The 26,084-nt window shown below is 46.0% G+C and overlaps 3 non-coding genes across 3 annotated transcripts; 2 read left to right on the top strand and 1 right to left on the bottom strand.

Moving 5' to 3' along the window:
* Positions 1–1,407: 1,407 nt before the first annotated feature.
* Positions 1,408–1,481, top strand: trnan-guu (transfer RNA asparagine (anticodon GUU)). The gene has a single exon. It is a non-coding gene; the product is annotated as a tRNA-Asn (tRNA).
* Positions 1,482–24,645: 23,164 nt separating this feature from the next.
* trnal-cag (transfer RNA leucine (anticodon CAG)) lies at positions 24,646–24,728 on the top strand. The gene has a single exon. It is a non-coding gene; the product is annotated as a tRNA-Leu (tRNA).
* Positions 24,729–25,167: 439 nt separating this feature from the next.
* Positions 25,168–25,240, bottom strand: trnan-auu (transfer RNA asparagine (anticodon AUU)). The gene has a single exon. It is a non-coding gene; the product is annotated as a tRNA-Asn (tRNA).
* Between the last annotated feature and the right edge of the window lie 844 nt (positions 25,241–26,084).

Here is a 26,084-nt window from a genome sequence, read left to right as displayed (position 1 = left end):
TTCCCGGATCTAGAACTTTCGTAAGGTGGGGGCGATTCAAACCGTCCGTCTGGCAATTGAGCGTGGATCACAAACACTTACAATATTTACGAAAGGATATACTTGCTTTGCAGGCAGTTCAGAGAAGGTTCACTGGGTTGACTCCGGAGATGAGTGGTTGACTTATGAGAAAAGGTTGAGTAGCTGGGGCCTCTACTCATTGGAATTCAGAAGAATGAGAGGTGATCTTATCGAAACGTATAAGGTAATGAGGGAGCTTGATAAGTTGGATGCAGAGAGGATGGTTCCACTGATAGGGGAGACTCGAACTAGGGGGCATAATCTCAGAATAAAGGGCCACTCATTTAAATCTGTGATGAGGAGAAATTTCTTCTCTCAGAGGGTTGTAAATCTGCCGAACTCACTGCCTCAGAGAGCTGAGAAAGCCATGACATTGAATAAAATTAAGACAGAGATAGCTTCTTAACTGATAAGGGAATAAGGCTTATGGGGAACGGGCAGGGATGTGGACTTGAGTCCATGATCGGATAAGCCATGATCATATTAAATGGCGGAGCAGGCTCGATGGGCCATATGGCCTACTCCTGCTCCTAGTTCTTAAGTTCTAATGTTCTGAATAGCGACGCACACAAAACTGCTTTGATCATGGTTACATCTTATCTTCACGTTTGTCAAACAGTTGGCTCGTTGGTCTCGGGCTATGATTCTCCCTTTGGAGTTGTTCATTGAAATTTACGAGGGGTCCCAGAGGAGCCCTGATATTGCTCGCAAATTTTGAAATTGCATCGAACTTTTGCAAAGAAGGACTTCCATTTCTGCAGTGCCTTTCAGGAACTCATGTCACCAACATGAACCTCAAATCTTTGCAAAGGAGTTTGGTGCAAATAATCAGGCATCTCAGGGATTTGGACTTTCTTTGAACAAGTTCTGCTTGTTCCCGCATTCAAGCTTGAAACAGCAACTGGGCTTCCATCTCACGGGAGGTTTGGGGTTGATGTGTGTCGCTTTCAATCTTTGAAATTTCACCAAGCAAAGAAACGGTGAATCCAACTGTCCCTGTTAGCATTTAGTTCCTGTTTAATCACAGGAATATCCGCAGTCAGGAGCTGAAAAGGAATTCAAACCTAACACCGGCTTCGGGACAATCAGAATACTTTGTCACAGACAAGGCACTGGAAGGCTGAAAGTTAGATCACACCGGTTGTGGGAGAGCTGGTTGGCGGTGACATGTAAGTGTCTGCAGTGTGCGGGACCAGACTGCTTCCACCCATCCACAATGAATGTCCCACCCTTTATTTGTGAAAAGTACCACTGAGAGTGGACAAGTGCCATCCCGGTCGGAGCAATCTGAAGCTTTAACTGTCTGACACCCTGGTTTGGGATGCCTTGAACCTTCTACTTCCATAAGTCTCTGTGGCGCAATGAGTTAGCGCGTTCGGCTGTTAACCGAAAGGTTGGTGGTTCGAGGCCACCCAGGGACGAAGTGTTTAACTGTTTTTCCCCGAGTATGCGGTGCCGCACAATCCCAGGTTGTCATCGTGCGTTTTGGCTGCACGAATCTTTTCTGCAAATGTTGCCAGCAGTGCTGTTATCCAGTTAGTTCCCACTCCAATATTTTATGAGCATTCAGTTCAAGTAAAACGATAACAATTTTTTACATGGATCATGTTCCTCCATCCAGCCCACTCGAAATAAATTATGTTATTGGGTTTAAAGAAACTGGTGGAAATTGATTCTATTGATACATATATAGAACTGGAACTTCGGTCTCAAGTGCTCCTGCTATCAAGAATCGGCACACACACAATCAATGGTTTTACAACTGGGTCATAAACACTTACAATTTTAAACCATTCTCATACAGCGTGTAAATGAGATAGGGATAAAACTTCATCACATGTAAAGAGAAAATGAATGATTGAAGATACCACTGTTCCTCAGTAATTATATTATTATTTATTTCATTCTGAAGAAGTTTATCGGCTAATTAACGGTGATTAAAAGAATTCTTACTTTTGCACGTTGGCTGCATGTCGTCAATTTTATTAGGTTTTGAATTTAAAAATGGTGTTACAAAATTTATCGCCAAGACCTGGAATCAAAGCTGTTTTTCGGTGGCATAAGAAGTGGTTTTCCCCAATCATTTAAAGATGATTTCAAAGAATCACGTGGCGTTAAATTCACATCACGGTTACGATTTGTTTCGGTGTGAAACAAGTGGATTAAAAAGGACAATAATGTTAAATAAAGAGTAAAGCTACCACTACACAGTCACATCAAAGCCTCCCAGGGCAGGTACAGTAGGCGTTAGACACAGCGTAAAGCTTCCTCTACATTGTCCCATCAAACTCTCCCAGGACAGGTACAGCACGTGTTTGATACAGAGTAATGCTCCCTCTGCACTATCCAATCAAACTATCCCAGGACAGGTACAGCACGTGTTAGATACAGAGTAAAACTCCCTCTACACTGTCCCATCATGCTCACCCAGGGCAGGTACAGTATGTGTTAGATACAGAGTAATGCTCCCTCTGCACTGACCCATCAACACTCCCAGGGCTGGTACAGAACGGGTTAGATACACAGTAAAGCTCCCTCAACACTGTCCCATGAAACTCTCCAAGGGCAGGTACAGCATGCGTTAAATACAGAGTAAAGATTCTTCTAAACTGTCCCATCAAACGCTCCTAGGGCAGATGCACCACGGGGTTAGATACAGAGGAAAGCTCCCTCTACATTGTCCCTTCAAACTCTCAGGGCATGTACAGCACAAATTAGTTACAACATAAATCTCCCGCGACACAGTCCCATCAAACTCTTCCAGGGGCAGGTGCATGTTGCATATGCAATAACTCAGCAGGTTTACGACCGTGAACACAACCAGGTGCATCCTGACCCTACTTTTCTAGCTCTAGAACAAAGGATTAAACATGGAGGCTTTCTTTATATACAAGAGTTGCATGTGTGTGTCTGTGGCCCAATGACCTTCGACGGTCGGTCCCCCTGATGGCAGGTAAACCCGGGCATATATACATTACAGTGCAGCACGTGTTTAAATCTCCCTCTACACTGTCCCATCAAACCCTCCCAGGGCAGGCACAGCACAGAATAGATACAGAGCAAAGCTCCCACTATACTGTCCCATCAAACCCGTCAGGGCATGTACAGTACGGATTAGATACTGATCAAAGCCCCCTCTACATTGTCTCATCAAAGACTCAGAGGGCAGGTACAGACTAAAGCTTCCTCTACACTGTCACATCAAACCCTCCCAGGGCAGTTACAGTATGTGTTATATACAGATTAAAGCTCCCCCGATATTGTCCCATCAAAGACTCACAGAGCAGATACAGCCCATCTAAGATATACAGCACAGCTTCCTCTCGTCTGTCCCATCAAACCTTCCCAGGGCAAGTACAGCATGGATTAGATACAGAATAAATCTCCCTCTCCACTGTACCATCAAATCCTCCCAGGGCAGGCACAGCACAGGATAGATACAGAGCAAAGCTCCCACTATACTGTCCCATCAATCCCGTCAGGGCAGGTACAGCACGGGGTTAGATACAGAGTGAAGCTCCCTCTACACTGTCCCATCAATCTCTCCCAGGGCAGGTACAGCACCGGGTTAGCTACAGAGTGAAGCTCCCTCTAAAATTTCCCATCAATCTCTCCCACGGCTGGTACAGCACGGGTTATGTAAGCACAAATCTTTTTCTGGAAGAATCACTCGACATTCGGGGTCGGTTCCAATCCCAAAATGGCCTTTATTACACCGGCGGGGAGAGAGCCTCTGGTCCTACTCCAGGCATTCCACTCCACCGAACAAAGAAATTCATCGATATTTATATGTTTTACAACAGTGCATTATAATTACTTAGCCCATGTTGGCTGGACACAATCCAATCATAACGACTATAAATTACAAATCGATTCCACTGGGCCAATGGAATTGGCCCACAGGCACCAGGGGACTGCGTGATCACCTCATGTTTTAGATGAGGCTTATTAATGGCCTCGTGATATTCTCCAGATCCCCTTATCTCTACTGTCCTTGGGTTCTGTCTGCACCTAACCACCTTATCCTTATACAGTCACAGGAATTTCTTTGTTCAGTATTCTGCTAGGACATCTTTCTGTGGTTTGTTGATTAAGGACGTTCTGCTGAGCTCGCTCTTTCCAGTGTTCCTGTACATGGAACTGCAGTGTCATCAGCTACCCAAAAATGTATTCAAGCTAACTGTTAGCTGAATTCCCCTAGTGCTTTGCAGAATCCCTGGCAGCCATTTTGCATCTGGCTACCATTTTACACATACATATATGCAGACATATATTCAGCAGGTGCCTTTGCCTTTGCCCTACAACAATCCCCCCTTTCGGTAATGGACTAATCCTAGTCTCCTTTAACCGACAACATTATTTGTTACTCGACTTATAATTTTATGTACCACCCGGTACTTCCTGTCACAACGTGCTGGCCAGTCATGTGGTGTCAGAAGTCCCAGTTGCTTAGATCAAATTGATATAGTTCAGATTCCCCTGTCCCTCTGCTGGACAAGTCATTTTATTTACTTGAGCCCTTGTTCTGATACTCCTTTGTCGTGCATAATGCCTGCAGGATCGACAGGCCATGATTCTCCATGTTAGTGCTAAGACCAGCTGTATCCCTACCAGCATGTGTGATATTATTCCAATCCAGGGGTGGATGTTTACGTTCATGCCCCAGTCCCAGACCCTCCTCCACCAACTCTGGTTTTGTAACTCTTGGTCAGTATCCTTCTCCAGTATTTTAATCTTTGTCTGTAGTTGGTGGTAGAGTCTGACACACTGGCCTACTCTGAGTCTTAGTTCCCTTAATACTGCAACTAAATGTGGGATAGGGGCCTGCTCTGCTCGTCATAATACTGCAGGTGATCGTGGAGCTGATCGATGGCGTTAATGATTTTGGGCCTCGGTGTCTAACCTGGATAATGCGGGCTTGTCCTATTGTGAGGTCGTAGGGCTGTGAGGCAAAAGTTTGTTTGCGCGATCTGGCATTGTAAGCCATTGTACCGATATGATTGTGCCGTGGTAGAGACACAGTATTTCCCTTTGCCCCCGTTACCTGTTCTGGCAAAATGAGTGGGGGCAGGTACTATTTCCAATACACATCCATCGGTTGGATTAAATCCACATTCGACTAGTTCTTGCTGTCCCACCGGGTGAGGGCACACCATAATGTCACCCGTCTGCTTGCATCCCGTCAGGGAGATCCCGTAGAGTGTGTTGTCTCTGCGGACAGCAGGGGCTGCGGTCAGATAGTAATGGAGGGAGGTGTTTTCCCGTATGATCCCGATATTCTACAGTTGATAAAGGGGAAACGGTCCTGAGTCTTGTGTGACTATAGGTATCATCAGGGCTATTTCCACTCCGGCAGCTTTGCACTTTCGGCAGTTTGAGATCACTGGGCATACTCTGGTTAGTCCCTTCAGAGTGCAATTACCCAGTGTCCCCTTCAGTTTGGCCAACTGAGCCAGATGTGGGCTGTCTATCCGGTCTGGAAACTCCCCCCTTTGGATATGATCGTGGTTGTGTCGTATCTGTCCCACCATCCATAGGCCATAAGCGTGACAGAGTTGTCCCTGTCTAAGTTTTGCGGTATCTTCTCTCTCTCTGTTGATAAGGTGATTGATTGTTTTTGCCTGAGCTTTCAGGACCGAGAGGCCATCCAATTGGATTTCAGCACCCTCTCTTCCGAGTTCGGATTGACCTTCCTGAGTCCGCTCTTCCCGTTCTAATAATCCCTTCATCACCCTTTTAAGCTGCTCCACCCTTTCATTTAGCCTTTGTGTGTCCAGTGAGTTTACTATGGAGGTTCCAGCATTAAAACCGGTCGCAACATCATTAACTATTTCCCTCTTAGTCCTATGAACTGGCTCCTGTCCTCGGAATCTACTGGCACCCATGGCCATCGGCAGCCTGCTGCATTACAACTTTACTTCATACATTATACATATTTCTTGCCTGTTCTGTACAATATTCCGGCATCTGTATACCTGAGATATTGATCAGGACAGGCACAATTTCATGCTTAACATTATTATACAATAGTTCACCCTCGTTGGACAGCACAATCCCATTTTCTGGTCCCCTTGTAATTGTTGGACATGACAATTCCATGGGCAGTGTGGTGGTTCTTATGGGGCGTGGTGTCGGAGGGGGTGAGAAGCATACATACAACGATATTGCGGCAGCCTCTACCTCCTCATAGTATCCACACAGCCCCACCCCCACTTTGTGGGTGACTAACGGTTGTGGCTGGGCAGGAGGCGAGCAAATTATTCCAAAGGTACATTCATCGGGCCCCACCGGCCTCCCTTCGTCTAATGCAACTGCTTCTTGTACCCGTAGAGTATCGCACACATACTCTATTCTTATCCGGATTTATTTGCAGCCACGTGTTAAAATCAGTTCTGTTCTTGCTCCAGTCCTTGATTGCTGGAATGCATATTTCGTCAGTCAAAGTAAACAAAACCCTATAGTTGATACAGTTGTGTCTTTCTTGCGTGTGCTGCATCTCTCGTAGTCCGTCTGTATTATGCAGTGCTTGTGTGGGCCTCAAGGTTCCCAGTATCATGAGTCCCCAGAGTCGAAGTCACCACTGCAGTCCCATCTCGGTGATGGTTTTATCTGCAAATTTTAAACAGATAGCCTGGTCGTCACCAGATGTTAGGTTCTGGTCTACTTGTGTCGCGGTCACTCTGTGGAACCGGATGTAAGGGTTAGGTTATCCATATTCTTTATAGTCGTGCCATCTCGATCACTTCATGTCCCTGTCTGGGCTGCAGTCGGTTTTGTATTTGAGCCTGCTGTGCTCGAGCCTGCACGATGAACCATCTAAATATTATCCAAACTCTAATCAACACCAATGCCACCACTATTCCTCCAAACATCCCAGTCTGCTTTACTGTTAGGTTGGGTTTGTGGACTACACCGACCCACCGTGGGATACATTGGCTCGATTGCCACAGGTGATGGTGCTTTGGCTGCACACTGCACTATCCGTCTGGTCCTGTTTTTTTAAATCTCTTCCAGCTTATTTATCTTCGCTTTTAACTCTTGACCAGCTAGTTCTGTTTTATTTTTATTCTGACTATCCCACCATTTCCACTGTCTGTCAGGTGAGTCTTCTTTATTTTAGTAAGAAATTCAAATGAGTAAGGTCCAGTGTAAAACAGCGGTCAATGGAAAGGATTAACTCCTTTACAGGTTTGTAAGAAGGCCTGATGTCATTACGTGACTTCGCGTAATCATCCAAATCTTTGTGCCTTCAAAACTTGCTTAGAAATTAGGAATCCGTTAAAATAGCAGAAATCATTCGTAAAGTGGTCCCAATAAAAATCGTCTCATCGGTAAAGACAGCATTTTAGATAAAACTCCAATTTTTTTGCTTAACATCGAATTCAAGTACTTGCCAAAGATTTTTGTTGAAATAAGAACACACATTTTTAATAGCTATTTTGTTTACTGAAATCCAATGTTCACACAAGCTGTTAACATGCCATCATTTCGGGGTTTTTTTAACAGTCCCGTTCAATGGGCAAATCTTGTGTTTTATTTCTCTCTCTGCTGATTTCGCATAGCTTAGATCTTTTCTCCTCGTTATTTTCAAAACCCTTCTGCTTGTTTAGTCTGTTCGGGACTTTTCTTGATTAATAACGTCTATTCTGGAAATCTTTTCAAACTGCAGTGAAACTTTCTCGTAATTTAAAATCATTATCAATGGAGAGTGTCTTTTACCTCCTCCAATTTTTTTTTCCTTTTCCCAATTAAACCAATATCTTTTTCACAGCCAATATCAACTAGTATTTAGTAAGTTATAGAAACATAGAAACATAGAAAAATAGGTGCAGGAGTAGGCCATTCGGCCCTTCTAGTCTGCACCGCCATTCAATGAGTTCATGGCTGAACATGTAACTTCAGTAACCCCTTCCTGCTTTCTCGCCATACCCCTTGAACTCCGTGGTAGTAAGGACTTCATCTAACTCCTTTTTGAATATATTTAGTGAAATCGCCTCAACAACTTTCTGTGGTAGAGAATTCCACAGGTTCACCACTCTCTGGGTGAAGAAGTTTCTCCTCATCTCGGTCCTAAATGGCTTACCCCTTATCCTTAGACTGTTACCCCTGGTTCTGGACTTCCCCAACATTGGGAACATTCTTCCTGCATCTAACCTGTCTAAACCCGTCAGAATTTTAAACGTTTCTATGAGGTCCCCTCTCATTCTTCTGAACTCCAGTGAATACAAGTCCAGTTGATCCAGTCGTTCTTGATAGGTCAGTCCCGCCATCCCGGGAATCAGTCTGGTGAACCTTCGCTGCACTCCCTCAATAGCAAGAATGTCCTTCCTCAAGTTAGGAGACCAAAACTGTACACAATACTCCAGGTGTGGCCTCACCAAGGCCCTGTACAACTGCAGCAACACCTCCCTGCCCCGTACTCAAATCCCCTCGCTATGAAGGCCAACATTCCGTTTGCTTTCTTAACCACCTGCTGTACCTGCATGCCAACCTTCAATGACTGATGTACCATGACACCCAGATCTCGTTGCACCTCTCCTTTTCCTAATCTGTCACCATTCAGATAATAGTCTGTCTCTGTTTTTACCACCAAAGTGGATAACCTCACATTTATCCACATTATACTTCATCTTCCATGCATTTGCCCACTCACCTAACCTATCCAAGTCACTCTGCAGCCTCATAGCATCCTCCTCGCAGCTCACACTGCCACCCAACTTAGTGTCATCCGCAAATTTGGAGATACTGCATTTAATCCCCTCGTCTAAATCATTAATGTATAGTGTAAACAGCTGGGGCCCCAGCACAGAACCTTGAGGTACCCCACTAGTCACTGCCTGCCATTCTGAAAAGTGCCCATTTACTCCTACTATTTGCTTCCTGTCTGACAACCAGTTCTCAATTCATGTCAGCACACTACACCCAATCCCATGTGCTTTAACTTTGCACATTAATCTCTTGTGTGGGACCTTGTCGAAAGCCTTCTGAAAGTCCAAATATATCACATTAACTGGTTCTCCCTTGTCCACTCTACTGGAAACATCCTCAAAAAATTCCAGAAGATTTGTCAAGCATGATTTCCCTTTCACAAATCCATGCTGACTTGGACCTATCATGTCACCTCTTTCCAAATGCGCTGCTATGACATCCTTAATAATTGATTCCATCATTTTACCCACTACTGAGGTCAGGCTGACCGGTCTATAATTCCCTGTTTATTCTCCCCCTCCTTTTTTAAAAAGTGGGGTTACATTGGCTACACTCCACTCGATAGGAATTGATCCAGAGTCAATGGAATGTTGGAAAATGACTGTCAATGCATCCACTATTTTCAAGGCCACCTCCTTAAGTACTCTGGCATGCAGTCCATCAGGCCCTGGGGATTTATGGGCCTTCAATCCCATCAATTTCCCCAACACAATTCCCCGACTAATAAGGATTTCCCTCAGTTCCTCCTCCTTACTAGAGCCTCTGACCCCTTTTATTTCTTTTTCCATCGCAAACACTTTTTTTTCAGCACTTATTTAGTACGTTACGTCTTTTTTTCCAAACCTTTTAGTTTTATTTTTTAAAAGAGATCAGATTTAACTTTTTGTTTTAAATGTATCGCATTTTGTTGTGCCTTTTCTTAACCAGTGGTACTTGAAACCTTCACAACAAAATTAACTCTTCACTGTTCCCATCCTAATTTCTGCTCCCCTTTTGTAGAATTTGTATTTATTGTTGAATTACAGAATGTCAAATATGGTATTACTGGATTTTTTTGCCTAATTTCCGTTTTAGAAGCTGATCAAAAACTCTAATCTTTTGCTCTGTAACTTCAATTTTGTGGTACTATATCTCATAAATTACATCTTTTTTAAGCTTCAGTTCCTGACGCAGTATGTCTACTTTTATTAAAAATGCTTCCAAACCCAAGATTTTCCTATACAACCAAAATGTTTATCAATGAGAATCAGCTGAAATATCTCAAAATCACAATTCAAGTATTGTACTGCCAATCTGTAATTTAAAAATCTCTTTCCTGAGCTAAAAGCTTTCGCTTCAAGGTTTTACACAAAGGAAAAATGGGAGCGTACTTCCCCAGCCTGCAGCCTCCAGAGACACAGGCTTTTTTAAAAGACATTACAGCTTCCCTTCTCCATTCTTTATCTCTTTCCTAGACAGACATTCAAAAAAGTCTCTTTTCATTCAGCAAAGTTTATTGTTTGGCTGGCTCTATTCTTGGATCCATACTTCACTTAAGATCATCACTATCAGGTTTTTTTATTTCTTACATATTGATGAACCTCCTCTGTTAATTTTATGTGGGCTTGAAGAATTAAGACCACGGCTTTCTCATCTTTATCTTTCCTTTCCTTCTCCCACCATTCCCGTTGATTTGATGGCGGGTCCTGGGGGTTCCATCCTGACTTAATCATCTTCTCAATTAGTTTATTTTGTTTTTCCGCCAGGTGGCAGGTAAGGGACCCTTCTAGTCCCCACTCGAGATTACTTGATTTATTGGCCATTCCCGGGTAGGACTAGAACCGTTAAGAATGGACTCTCAGAGATCCACTTTCTTCCTTGTGTAACTTGTAGCAGACCGTCTCCTGGCTACTGTCAGGTCACAAGTTCTGCAATTACACAAACTTATACAATTCTTAAAACGCGTTTAAGCAATTCCCGCAGTGCCCCACGCCTCCTTAAAGACTACCTACCACCGTTTTGTCTGTCGGTCCGACCCTGTTCACAGGTTTGGTTTCCTTTGGTCGCTGTGCACCGCCTGGTCTCCGGGGTATATTTTCAAATCACACTACTGGGTCCAGGAGATGTCGCTCGGTATCACGATCCTACGGTCTAAGTGTGTGCCCTACGCCTACTTAGTTCCTGGCCGTCACGTGGGACAAAAGTCCTCTTAATTCAGGCTCAGGCTAGGCGTTTGAGATATTAGACCATCTCCTCGTGTCGGTCAACCGGCCTCCACCTTCTGCACCCTTTATAATTAAAATTTGTTGATACTCACCCAGGTTCTTCCAAGGACTTCCAGCGACTCCACGAAATCCTGTTCATGACGCCACTGCAAGCGGAAATGTTTTCATGGAAGAATCACTCGACAATCGGGGTCGGTTCCAATGCAAAAATGGCCTTTATTATGCCGGCAAGGAGAGAGCCTCTGGTCCAACTCCAGGCACTCTACTCCGCCGAACAAAAAAATTCATCGATATTTATATGTTTTACAATCGTTCATTACAGTTACTCAGCCCACTTTGGCTGGACATAATCCAATCATAATGATTATATATTACATATAGGTTTAAATGGGCCAATAGAATTAACCCTGGTACATCAGGGGGCTGCATGATCAGTTCATGACAGTTCGGGGCTGATTCATATCCGTGTGATGTTTTCCAGACCTCCCTTATCTCCGTTAATCATTTGTTCCACCGGTGCCTAACTCATTATCTCCGTGGTTGCTAGGCACCCCATCTGGGGGTCACTGACTTGAGGACATTCCGTACTCGGTACCGCAGTGTTCTGTATACTATCTTGCCTCAAGTTGTTGATTCAACACATTCCTGGTACCAGACTCTGCAGGGTCAGCGCTCAGTCAGCAGTTTTAGCTAACTTGGCTTACCGAGTCCCCATCATGCTTTGCTAAGCCCCCTGGCAGCCATTTTATATTTGGCTAACATTTTAAACATACATACATTTATATATTCAGCAGGTGCCTTTGCCTTCCTACAACAGTGTCTTTCAATTTGTTTATTTACCCTTTTTACCTGCTTGTTTCCTCTCTCTTTCAAACTCACTTTCTTTATTTTTGCTTTCTAATTCCAGCATTACTTCCCTCCCTACTGAATCTATTTTCAGGTTCCCATCCCGCTGCCAAACTAGTTTAAACCCTCCCCAACAGCACGAGCAAACCCCCCCCGCGAGGATATTGGTCCCGGCTCTGTTTAGGTGCAAACTGTCCGGCTTGTACAGGTCCAACCTCGCCCAGAAGTGGTCCCGATGCCTCAGGAAACTAAAGCCCTCCTGCCTGCACCATCTCTCCAGCCACGTATTCACCTGCTCTATCCTCCTATTTCTGTACTCACTAGCTCGTGGCACCGAGTGTAATCCGGAGATTACTACCTTTGAAGTCCTGCTTTTTAATCTCTCCCCTAGCTCCCTAAACTCTGCCTGCAGGACCTCATCTCTCTTGCTACCCATGTCATTGGTCCTGATATGGACCACGATCTCTGGCTGTTCACCCACTCCCCGAGAACGGAGGTGATGGTGTTCCCATGCGCCTGCTGCCCTTGTCCTTCTAGGCGGTAGAGGTCGCGGATTTGGGAGTAGCTGCCAAAGAAGCCTTGGTGATTTGCTGCAGTGCATCTTGTAGATGGAACACTCTGCAGCCACGGTGCACCGGTGGTGGAGGGAGTGAATGTTGGAGGTGGTGGATGGGGTGCCCAATAAGTGGGCTGCTTTTTCCTGGATGGTGTCGAGCTTCTCGAGTCTTGTTGGAACCGCACTCATCCAGGCAAGTGGAGAGTATTTCATCAGACTCCTGACTTGTGCCTTGCAGATGGTGGAAAGGCTTTGGGGAGTCAGGAGTTGAGACACTCACCGCAGAATACCCAGCCTCTGACCTGCTCTTGTTGCCACAGTATTTATGTGACTGGTCCAGTTAAGTTTCTGGTCAATGGTGACCCCCAGGATGTTGATGGTGGGGGATTCGGCGATGATAATGCCGTTGATAGCCGAGCCTGCTTAAGTTGTATGTTCCTGTCGCTGATTGCTGACAGGCGACTGTTGGCTCCGCCCCGTGGGTTTACCTCGAACTTCAAACCACGAAATCGGTTCTCCTGAATTCCAAGGTGTGTACGGAAATCAATCATCAAATGCCCTGTCATTAACCACAGGGGTTCCGGCAATTTTCTGATCACAAAGCGCTTTCAGTCCTTGTCCTTGTCCAGAAAATTGCAGACGTGGAAATTCGGGAGTTTTTGACTTTGAAAGGAGAACATTGTTGTTTTGTGCAGCTCCGGTCAGAGAAATGTTTGTGAAAGGAACTTTTTGCAGAGAGAGGGATTGAGCATTTCAGCTTGTTGCTGAACACTTCTCTCTGGGCACTGAGCTGAGCAGCAGCTTGCGAAGTGCAGTGCTGATCACGTTCGCCTCACTGGTGAAAAGTCCGCAGCTCGATCACGGACAGAAACATTGTTGTTGAAACAAAAACATGTCTGCAATAAAATTGAACAAAAGCATTCCAGGGTACATTGACGCATGATGCAAACTACCTCAGGCCTGGGCCAAAGCTCCCTGTACACCGAGCACAGGCTGAGGAAAACCCCAGGGAAGAGGATATCCCGGTCACTGGGACTTCCAGCTGCACTGAACAAGTGCCCGGACTGAAACTTTCCAGAGTAATAATTTGTAACAAATACATCCAACAGTTAGGATGGCCGAGCGGTCGAAGGCACTGCTCAGGTCACAGTCTTCTCTGGAGGCATGGGTTTAAATCCCACTCCGAACATTCATTGTGTTTAATTTCAAAATCATTTGTTTTGACACCACCCTGAAGTGCTTTGGGACATCCATCTAACTTCATAAAATTACTCCACTTCAAATACAAACGGTGATATCAAATTTACTTCACAAACCAGGAATCGATCCCAGGTGGCTGTAGCACGTTCCTTTCACGACAGCCACCTGGGATCGAATCCTGGTTTGTGAAGGTGCCCTCTAAATATCTCGCACTGCTAATTTAAAAACACGGTTATAATTTGTTTCGGTGCAAAAGATGGCAGGCTCGAAGGGCCAAATGGTAGACTCCTGCTCCTAGTTCTTGTGTTCTTATGCAGATCACAGAACAAATGATTAAATTATCAACTCTCCCTCAGTTCGCATTCCTTTTATTGTGCAAAGAAGATCATGGGTTCATTAAAGATGTTTTCCAGTGAAAGCAACATAAAGTTTAAGGAAAATAATTCGCCCAACTCGAACCCACGACCCTGAGATTATGAATCTCATGCTCTACCGACTGAGCTCGCCGGGCTGCTCAACATCTACCCTGTCAATCCCTTTCAAAATATTATCCGTTTCAATGAGATCACCTCTCATTCTTCTCAACTCCAGAGAGTATCGGCATATTCTACACAATCTCTCACCATAGGACAGTCCTCTCATCCCAGGAATCAATCTGGTGAACCTCTGTTCTACCACCTCCAAGGCAAGTATATCCTTCCTCAGATAAGGAGACCAAAACTGTGCGCAGTACTCCAGGTGTGGTCTCACCAAGGCCCTGTAGAATTGTAGCAAGATTTCCTTACTCTTGTAATATGGGCTATATATTAGGTACTATGGGCCGAATAACCTGTTTTTCTGCTGATTCTATGGCTGTATAAAAAGTTATTAAAATTCTGCCGTCGGTCAGCAAACATATTTGTATTTCCTTCAGTGTGCAACACATGTGGGTGGATGAATGATGATTGAAACAATTATTGTCGCAGTCTCTCACAGACTTGAATTATTTTGGACAAATTGCTCTGTAAAAATGCTTTCCCTGACTAATGGACTAAGGTCACCACAGTTCAAGTACAATACCTTACCTCGTGGATTCATTACTAGAGTGCTTACAGACACAATAACTGGTGACGAGAATACGAATTTCCACACGACAATGGCTAACCTTGGCACGTTTGAACAATTCGCCGATGGCGAAGATTGGGAGGCCTTTGGGGAAAGGCTCGAACACTTCTTTATTGCGAACGACCTGGCGGGAGACGACCCGACCTCGCTGGCTGATAAGTGCTGAGCTATCCTGCTCAGCAGTTGTGGGCCCACCGTCTGTGGCCTTGTCAGGGATTTGCTAGTCCCAGAGAAGACAACAACATATGTGGAGCTCATAACGCTGATACAGGAACAGCTCAAACCTAAAGAGAGCATCCTCACAGCCAGACACCGGTTCTCTCCCCACCGGTGGCACGAAGGCCAAGAAATCGCAAAATATGCTGAAAACCTGAAACGATTGGCTGCACCATGTGCTTTTAGCGATCACCTCACCAAAGCACTAAGGTACATCTTTGTTACTGGAATCGGCCACGAGGACCTTCTCCACAGGCTGCTCTTTGCAGACACCACGGTCACCCTACAGAAGGCAATTAACGTGAGCCAGGTATTCATGATCTCGGCCTGCATCTCCAAGTGGATGTCTCACCCCCAGGACTCTAACCCGCCAAGTACTGTGAACCGACTGGTGCCTTTTAGAGGCAGGGCTGCTGCTAGCAGTCTCTCTCAGGGAAGAGAGAAGAGAACCCTGAGTCCCGCAATCCTGAGTCCACCACATGGGGCCAACCGGCCAACCCCATTCTGGCGCTGTGGAGGAAATCACAGGGCCCACCAGTGCCGCTATAAAGACTATACTTGCAAAGGCTGTAACATGAAGGGCCACCTCCAGCGAATATGCAAGAGAAATCGTACTCACCGAGTCGATGAAGAGTTGGCTGATCATCCGGAGTCCAGCGACAATGAGGTGTACGGAGTGTTTACCTGCACCACCGAGAGTTCCCCGGTGAAAATTGAAGTTGAAATCAATAATGTTCCAGTCACGATGGAGGTGGACACAGGGGCGAGCCATTCACTGATGAATCAGGTGGCCTTTGAGAAATTCGGTGACAATCCAATCGAACGACGTCAAATGATCCCGATCAAAGTGAAGCTGCTCACCTACACAAACGATACATCCCAGTCGTTGGCACCGTGGATGTCCAGGTGTCCCATGGCGGCGCGATGTACAGGTTACCTTTGTGGATCATTGCTGGTGATGGTCCAAAGCTATTAGGAAGAAGGTGGATGAAAAAGATCACTTGGAGCTGGGAAAAGCTCCAACCTCCAGCGATCGACGTCCTCCGCGGCCCCGAAGTTGGATCCAGCACCACACCTGAAAAACCAACCGCCCAACTCGACTGTGAGGCGACGACACAGACCGCTCAAACCAACGGCGAGATGATCCAGCCCAAACAACCAGACCTCACCTTCCAGGCTCCAGTGGCAGGACTCCAGAGAAGAAAATGCACGCAGAAGGTAACTTCCCGGCTTCCGTGGCAGAACCTGGGGAGAAAAGGATCACCGCAGCCTACCCCATGGAGAGAAAGAAGATGGCGTCCAAACCACGAGGTGAAGCGCCTGAAGTCAAGATGGCGGCAGCCAGACCAAAAGGGAGCATCACGTGACGCCGAGCGGCGAACCGGATTGGGGTAAAGTTTGCAAGACCCTCTAAAAGGAGACCGGCAACCCATCACAATTAAAGGGACAGTTCCACTCTTGAGTGGGCAAATGCATGGCGGGTGAAGTATAATGTGGATAAATGTGAGGTTATCCACTTTGGTGGTAAAAACAGAGAGACAGACTATTATCTGAATAGTGACAGATTAGGAAAAGGGGCGGTGCAACGAGACCTGGGTGTCATGGTACATCAGTCATTGAAGGTTGGCATGCAGGTACAGCAGGCGGTTACGAAAGCAAATGGCATGTTGGCCTTCAGAGCGAGGGTATTTGAGTGCAGGGGCAGGGAGGTGTTGCTACAGTTGTACAGGGCCTTGTTGAGGCCACACCTGGAGTATTGTGTACAGTTTTAGTCTCCTAACTTGAGGAAGGACATTCTTGCTATTGAGGGAGTGCAGCGAAGGTTCACCAGACTGATTCCCGGGATGGTGGGACTGACCTATCAAGAAAGACTGGATCAACTGGGCTTGTATTCACTGGAGTTCAGAAGAATGAGAGGGGACCTCATAGAAACGTTTAAAATTCTGATGGGTTTAGACAAGTTGGATGCAGGAAGAATGTTCCCAATGTTGGGGAAGTCCAGAATCAGGGGTCACAGTCTAAGGATAAGGGGTAAGCCATTTAGGACCGAGATGAGGAGATACTTCTTCACCCAGAGAGTGGTGAACCTGTGGAATTCTCTACCACAGAAGGTAGTTGAGGCCAATTCACTAAATATATTCAAAACGGAGAAGATGAAGTCCTTACTACTAGGGGGATCAAGGGGTATGGCGAAAAAGCAGGAAGGGGGTACTGAATTTGCATGTTCAGCCATGAACTCATTGAATGGCGTTCCAGGCTAGAAGGGCCGAATGGCCTACTCCTGCACCTATTTTCTATGTTTCTATGTTTCTATGTTTATACAGCGATGATGGTGATACAAATGTAAAAGATGTAACTGACAATTTCAAGTTGGTAAATGTAACTAATCATGATAAGTCGGGCACTTGCGATCAGAACCAATGTATTGTGAGAGTAAACGAAGTGATGACGTGCGATGCTGCGATTTACATGTCTGCCGACAAAACCAAGGGCAACCTCCCGTCAGCACCCAGGTCCCGCGATCATGTAGCCTGCCCCTCCGGGCCCAATGTGATACCCCAGGGAGTGTGGCCACACACAGAGGGAGCATACCAGCTGCAGGGCCAGTGATCAGCGGACGGCAAAGGCACCACTACCGGTACCCTGCCCCCGATCGGCTCCACCTCTCTGGCCACCAGGGCCAGTACTGGGAGCGAGCGGATAGCACCCTCCTGACCTCCCAACAGGACCTGGGATGACAAGGTTCCCACTATCGCTGAAGAGCAGCAGGGAGACACCGCAGCCTTCAAAGGTGGACAGGGAGGCCACACACTCCTGTGGCTCTGCCGACCACGAGGCAACGGCAAAGGCTCTGAGACTCAGCCAGGTGAGCGATCTGAGCCCACCCAGCTGGCAGGGGACACAGCGCCGCCATCAGACAACCTGGACACAGTCTGGTTACTCTGGAACTGGTGTCCTCACCCACCTGCACCTGCACAACCCAGGGGCAAGACTGTGACACCACGTATGTAGCTTACCTGTAAAATGTACTTGTTCCACTACTGCAGAACCCAAACAGTGATGTAACTAATCCGATGTTTTTTTGTTCTTTCTGTCTGTACAGGTCTGCACATGCAGGTGTTGAGCCACACACATGGTCTATATATGGGGGGGGGTGACGGGGGGGGGAATGGATGTATGTAGCCATGGACACACATGGATCACACCCAGAACCCACACAACCCCCACTGCAACCTCCAACCATCCACTGCTGACCATTTCCCAATGTCGTGGCAATAAGGACTTGGGGGTCCACAGGGAGATAACCAAGCCAAAGCATAGACAAGGTGCAAGGGCTTTGGGCACTCTAGTCTCGGGCCAGAGCACACAATGCAAAGGCCAGTGGCACAAGACTAAGGGGAGAGTGATGTTGTGTCTGTATAATATAAGTATACTCCCTGTACACTCAATGTACAGTTATATAAGACTACTGGATGTACCTTCACACTGTATACACTATGCCTGTACCACCAGAGGGTGCAACTGGTGGAGATCTCGGGGTCACCGGTACACGACAGGTAACCAGGTATAAAACGGAGCTCACCATCCTGTACCCTCACTCAGGAGCTGCAATAAATGGACTAAGGTCACCACAGTTCAAGTACAATACCTTGCCTCATGGAGTCATTACTTGAGTGCTTACAGACACAATAGAAAGAGATTAAACATTAAAGGTTAGGACATTGAGAATTGTAGAGGAACAAAGCGACCTGGGAGTGCATGTCCACAGATCCCTAAAGGTAGCAGGCAAGGTGGATTAGCTGGTTAAGAAGACATACAGAATGCTGGCCTTTATTAGCCGAGGCCTAGAATAAGAGAGCAGGTGGATTATGCTTGAATATAAAACACTGGTTTGGCCACAGCTGGAGTACTGCGTGCAGTTCTCGTCACCACTTTACAGGAAGAAGACTGTGATTGCACTGGAGACTTACAGAGGAGATTTCGAGGATGTTATCGGGAGTGGAGAATCTTAGCTATGAGGACAGATTGGATAGGCTGGAGTTGTTTTTCTTGGAACAAAGTGGGCTGAGGGGAGGCATCATTGAAGTGTGTACAATTATGAGGGGCCGTGATATATTGGATAGAATTTGCCCATTTCCCTTCGCAGAGGGGTCAACAACCATGGGGCATAAATTTAAAGTCTTGGTAGTAGGTGTAGGGGGGATTTGAGGGGAAAATTCTTCATGCAGAGTGTTGTGGGGGTCTGGAACTCACTGCTTGAAAGGGTGGTAGAGGCAGAAACGCTCACCACATTTAAAACGTGCTTGGATGTGCACCTGAAGTGCCGTAACCTGCAGGGTTATGGACCGAGAGCTGGAAAGTGGGATTAGGCTGGAGAGCCTGTTATTGGCCGGCACGGTCACAATCGGCCGAAATGGCCTCCTTCCGTGCTGTAAACTTCTGATTATATAATTCTATGAAAAATAATCACCCAATGTGGCGCTCGTTTTAGAATCTCATGATCTCCTGACTGAGTTTGCTGGGCTTCTGCAAAATACACCTTTTTGTCGGTGATTACAGCCAGGTGCCTGTTGGCTCCGCCCCAGATGTTTAAACTTGCTGTCGAGGAACTGCCAGGATCTTCTTGAATGGTGGACCAGACTAGAGGGGCTGAATGGCCTACTCCGGCCCCTAATCCTTACAAGTTTATGATCTTATGACCTTTCAGAGGAGAACAAACTCGCCTCTGAGCACAAGGAGAAAGTTCCAGAAAATATTCCCACCCGGTGAGCTTTCGCGTGTGAGGCGAACGTGTTAACCGCTATACTGCGGAATCATCTCCACTTTCAGCACCTGGTCAGACAGAAATGTGAAGCGAGCAGGTGAACTGCTGAATCCCACTTTTCAGGAGTTGGTCGTGGTGTCAAACAATGAGTTTTGCTCAATGACGAGAATGAAGAAGTGGGATTTGAACCCACGCTTCCAGAAAAAAAACTACAAACTGACCACAGCACCTGAGACCGCTCGGCCATCCTGACTATTTAATGCTGTATGTGGCCATCTGCAGGTTGATTTTGAACTTTTGTGTCCTGCCACATGAAATAAATGAGGGCAGCATGCGTATCTCTGCCTGACACCGGGGAAACAGTGATACAAACCTTGGAGCAAGGGTCTGGTTATTGCCAAACAGCAAAGAAAATATTAATTCCCGAATTACCCTGAAGAACAGTGACCTCGACGTGATCTGGGGTCAGACGCGCTACCATTGCGCCACGAGGTCGATACAGCACATCGGAAATGTTTGACTATCTGAAGGTTTCACAATGCAAGGGGCTTTAAAATCCCCGCCCATTCCCACCGGGCGTCAGAAGCAGCGCTCACCTGCCAGCCACCTTATGTTTTTTTGTTAAACTTTTGTGTTGCTTTCACGGGATTGCATCATTAATTAATCTGTCACCTTCTTTTGCACAATGAAAGAAATGCTAACTGAAGCAGAGTCGATACTTCAACCATTTTTTTCTGTGCTTTGCATAGAAACATAGAAACATAGAAACATCGAAAACAGGTGCAGGAATAGGCCATTCGGCCTTTCGAGCCTGCACCACCATTCAATATGATCATGGTTGATCATGCACCTCAGTACCCCTTTCCTGCTTTCTCTTCATACCTTTGATACCTTTAGCCGTAATTGCCACATTTAACTCCCTTTTGAATATATCGAACGAACTGGCCTCAACAACTTTCTGTGGTAGAGAATTCCACAGGTTCAGAATTCTCTGAGTGAAGAAGTTTCTCCTCATCTCGGTCCTAAATGGCTTACCCCTTTTCCTTAGACTGTGACCTCTGGTTCTGGACTTCCCCAACATCGGGAACATACTTCCTGCATCTAACCTGTCCAATCGCGTCAGAATTTTATGTTTCCATGTAATCCCCTCTCATTCTTCTAAATTCCAGTGAATATAAGTCTAGTTGATCCAGTCTTTCTATACATGTCAGTCCTGCCCTCCCGGGAATCAGTCTGGTGAACCTTCGCTGCACTCCCTCAATAGCAAGAACGTTCTTCCTCAGATTAGGAGACCAAAACTGTACACAATATTCCAGGTGTGGCCTCACCAAGGCCTGCGTCCGCGCACATTAGAGGCTAAACTCCAGGACTTTGTCGATGTATTTACTGAGGCCTATGAAAGCATGGGCCTTACGTTAAACATCCGTAAGACAAAGGTCCTCCACCAGCCTGTCCTCACCGCACAGCACTACCCCCCAGTCATCAAGATCCACGGCGCGGCCCTGGACACCATGGACCACTTCCCATATCTCGGGAGCCTCCTATCAACAAGAGCAGGCAACGACGACGAGATTCAACACGGCCTCCATGCGCCAGTGCAGCCTTCGGCCGCTTGAGGAAAAGAGTGTTTGAAGACCAGGCCCTCAAAACTGCCACCAGGCTCATGGTCTGCAGGGCTGTAGTAATACCTGCCCTCCTGTAAGGCTCAGAGACATGGACCATGTACAGTTGACACCTCAAGTTGCTGAAGAAATATCACCAACAATGTCTCCGAAGATGCAACAAATCCCCTGGGAGGACAGACGCACCAACATCTACGACCTTATTCAGGCTAACATCCCCAGCTTTGAAGCACTGACCACACTCGATCAGCTCCACTGGGCAGGCCACATTGTCCTCATGCCAGACAAGAGACTACCAAAGCAAGTGCTCTACTCGGAGCTCCGTCATGGCAAACGAGCCAAAGGTGGGCAGCAGAAACTCTACAAGGACACAATCAAAGCCTCCCTGATAAAGTGCAACATCCCCACTGACACTCAGGAGTCCCTGACCCAAGACCACCCGAAGTGGAGGAAGTGCATCCGAGAGGGCGCTGAGCACCTCGAGTCTCATCGCCGAGTGCATGCAGAAATCAAGTGTCGACAGCAGAAAGAGCGTTCGGCAAACCTGTCCCTCCCATCCCTTCCCTCAACGACTATCTGTCCCACCTGTGATAGGGTCTGTGGCTCTAGTATTGGACTGTTCAGCCACCAAAGAACTCATTTTCGGAGTGGAAGCAAGTCTTCCTCGATTCCGAGGGACTGCCTATGTAGATTCCAAGATTCGTGGAAACCCCCAAGTGAAAAGGAAATTCGATTTGGGATGAGTAAACATAAAGTTTGGGATCCTAAAAAGCATATGGAAGAAATCTACAAGTCTTAACCAAGTTTGGGATTTTAAAAGGCACGTTTGGGCCTGTGGGGAAATGCTGCAGTGACAGAGGGGTGGGATTTAGAGTTTGGATATTGTAGCTAATCAGTTTGTCTGGGGGAGCTCTTTAACCATAGTCAGGCTCCAAGAAAAGATTAGCATTTAAACAATCGACCACGGAAGAAACATTATCCACCTTACCCACAGGACCCAAATATCACATCCATATTCCAACACCTTTTCAACATGTATAGAAATATCTGGCTCAGCCCAGACTTCCCGAAGCCAAAGCAGTGCTATTTCAATGGACAAGAGTTCATCAGTTCATAAAGAAGGAGTATCGCCCTCCCAAAGTCTATCAACACCAGATTAAAACATTTAATCAAGTCTCAGTTAGCTAGTCCGCCAAAACTTATACAAAGAAGAACACTTAAATCAATGGGCAGCAAAACTTAAACAAAAGAAACGTTAAATTTGGCACGAAGATTAAGCAGCCTCTCAGAGTATAACTGGGGGCCTATCGTACCAAGAGCAACCTATTTTTCTGACCATCACTTTGGAACAACTAGATCAAGATCGAGAGCACACGGCAAGAAAACACAGGAAGATACATCACGACATCGGAGAAAAGAACTTCAAAAAACCAATCAGTGGAACATCAATACCAACTGACTTGGTAACAGGCATCAACCGGACCACCGCGACCGACGGACCTAACCAGGAAAATCAACCACGAGAAAACCGGGGTCCACGCAAGTGTTCCACTCTACAATTTGTGCCTCGAGTGTCCAGCAGGTAAAAATTACCGAATCAACTTAAAACCCTATTGATGACAAAGGATACCGGCTTCGGGACAGTCAGAATACTTCGTCACAGACAAGGCACCGGAAGGCTGGAAGGTAGATCACACCGGTTGTGGGAGAGCTGGTTGGCGGTGACATGGAAGTGTCTGCAGTGTGCGGGACCAGACTGCTTCCACACATCCACAATGAATGTCCCACCCTTTATTTGGGAAAAGTACAACTGAGAGTGGACAAGTTCCATCCCGGTCAGAGCAATCTGAAGCTTTAACTGACTGACACCCTAGTTTGGGATTGCAATGTCTGTCAGCATGTAATGCTTGTAGCTCCACACTGTGGATGTGGACGTATTGTGTACTGCAACTGTATAGTTAATCATGAAACAGAACAGGCTCTTTCCGGAGAGTTCCGAGAGAGCAGCCTGCATGTTCGGAAGCTGTGTGTGCTGTGCTCTGTGAAGATATCACAGGGACGTCTTGCAATATATGCTATATCAGTCTCTGTGGTGCAATGGATTAGGGCGTTCAGCTATTAACTGCAAGGTTGGTGGATCGTAGCCCATTCAGGAACAAAGCCTTTAATTGTTTTTCCCTGAGGATTCGGTGCCGCACAGTTCCAAGTTGTCAGTGTGCGTTTTGGCTGCACGAATATATTCCGCAACCATTGCCAGCTGTGCTGTTATCAAGTTATACCAACTGTTACTTGCATTTTTGCGTGGTTGTTCGTTGTCTCGTCGCCAATTGATACGCTCATAATAAAGAATGAAACTGAGTACTGTGAACAATGAGTAAGTATGACATTAGCTCCTTTAATAAGACTCCAGTGTGCTTATATATACAAATGGATGCTGGGAACCATTGGGACTCCAACAGGTAGGCCATCTGGTGGTGGTGTGATACAGGTGGCCAAAGGTTAAATACATAACACAAGGTGTGTACGGAAATCAACCATCAAAAGTCCTGTCATTAGCCACAGGGGTTTCCGGCAATTTTCTGATCGCAAAGCGCTTTCAGTCCTTGTCCTTAACATTGCAGATGTGGAAATTGGGGAGTTTAATGACTTTGAAAGGAGAACATTGTTGTTTGGTGCAGTTCCGGTCAGAGAAATGTTTGTGAAAGGAACTTTTTGCAGAGAGAGGGATTGAGCATTTCAGCTTGTTGCTGAACACTGCAATCTGGGCACTGAGCTAAGCAGCAGTTTCCGTAGTGTAGCGGTTATCATGTTTGCCTCACACGCGAAAGGTCTCTGTTGCGAGCCTGGGCGGAAACATTATTTGTGAAGCAAAAACTTGTCTGCAATAAAATTGAACAAAAGCAGTCCAGGGTACATTGTCGCATGAGCAATGAACATTTTAAAACTAATCTACTCAAATACAGAATGTGTAAAATCAGATCGGGGATAAAACTTCATCAAGGGTTAAAGTTTCACTCATTATTAAAGTTCAGTTATTGAAATTTCGATTGTCCCTGTTCGCATTTCTTTCATTCTGTGAAACAACACTATCGGTTAATACCATCAGATTTAAGTTGCATTTGAAACCCACAAACAGCTCATTAATTATTCGCTCTTCCCCAGTTCCAGAGCTCAGAGTGTTATTGTCCATCCCTGGGATGTAAGCTACCTCCAACCCGGGCCAAACCTCCCCGTGCACCGATCAGAGGCTCAGGAAAACCCCGGGGGAGAGGATATCCCGATCACTGGGCCTTCCAGCAACACTGAACAAGCGCCCGGTCCGAAACTTTCCTGAGTAATAGCTTGTAAGTAAAGCATCACACAGTCAGGATGGCCGAGCGGTCTAAGGCGCTGCGTTCAGGTCGCAGTCTTCTCTGGAGGCGTGGGTTCAAATCCCACTCCTGACATTCAGTGTTTTAAATTGCAAACTCATTTGTTTTGACACCACTCTGAAGTGCTTTGGGACATCCATCTGACGGAATAAAATTACTCCACTTCAATTGCAAGCGGTGATATCAAATATCCTTCCTAAACCGGGAAACGATCCCGGGTGGCTGTAGTGAAAGGAATGGGTTTGTGAAGCATTGAAAGGTGCCCTGTAAATATCTTGCACTGCTAATTTAAACTCACGGTTATAATTTGTTTCAGTGCAAAAGAAGGCAGGCTCGAAGGGCCAAATGGCCGACTCCTGCTCCTGGTTCTTGTGTTCTTATGCAGAGCACAGAACAGATGATTAAATTATCAACTCTCCCTCATTTCGTATTTCTTTCATTGTGCAAAAGAAGATAATGTGTTAATTAATGATGTTTTCCCGTGAAAGCAACATAAATTTTAAGGAACTGCAATTGACGAACATGGGGCTCAAACCCACGACCCTGAGATTAATAGTCTCATGCTCTACCGACTGAGCTAGCCAGGCTTCACAACATCTACCCTGTCAATCCCCTTCAGAATATTGTCCGTTTCAACGAGATCACCTCCGATTCTTCGAAACGCAAGAGAGAATCGACATATTCTACACAATCTCTCATCATCGGACAGCCCTCTCATCCCAGGAATCAATCTGTTGAACCTCTGTTGCACCACCTGCAAGGCAAGTGTGTCCTTCCTCAGATAAGTACTAGGGGCGAATATCCTGTTTTTCTGCTGATTCTACTTCCTCCTCCTTTGATAGTCCTTCTCTGTACATTCTGTATTCTGCTTGGTTCTCTGCTGAAATATGAGCCTGAAGTTTATCACAAGCTTCCGTTTTTGTGTTTTAGTTGATCTTCATTCATCCACCGAGCTGCAGCTAGCTATCATGCTATTTCTGCTCCCTGCATGAGAACGTGTCTAGTCGTTACCCGATCTATCTCCTTTTTGAAAGTCTCCCAATGTGCATTTACTGTTTTACCGAGAAAACTTTGGTTTCAATCTACCTGGGCCGGATCCCTTTCAACTCAAAAAATTAGTCCTCCTACAGTTGGGTATTTTAACACATGATTATACCTTCTCCTTTTCCATAACTACTCTAAACCTATTGATATTGTGATCACTGTTTCCTCAATGCTCCTCCACAGAAACATGCTCTACTTAATCCATTTCCGAGATCCAGAACTGCTTTCTTCCCCATCGTGCTGGAAACATACTGATGGAGAAAGTTCTAATACAGATTTCAGGAAATCCTCCCCTGCATTTTCCCTTTGCATGGTTATTTTCCCAGTTTACGTTGAAGTCCCAAATTATCACGACAGACCTTGAATCTTTCTGCATTTTACCTAAAT

The sequence above is a fragment of the Pristiophorus japonicus genome, unplaced genomic scaffold (genome assembly GCF_044704955.1).
Source record: "Pristiophorus japonicus isolate sPriJap1 unplaced genomic scaffold, sPriJap1.hap1 HAP1_SCAFFOLD_52, whole genome shotgun sequence".
In the NCBI taxonomy this organism is placed as follows: Eukaryota; Metazoa; Chordata; class Chondrichthyes; family Pristiophoridae; genus Pristiophorus; species Pristiophorus japonicus.
The sequence above is the reverse complement of the archived record's forward strand: the minus strand, read 5'-3'. Positions and strand labels throughout refer to the sequence as shown.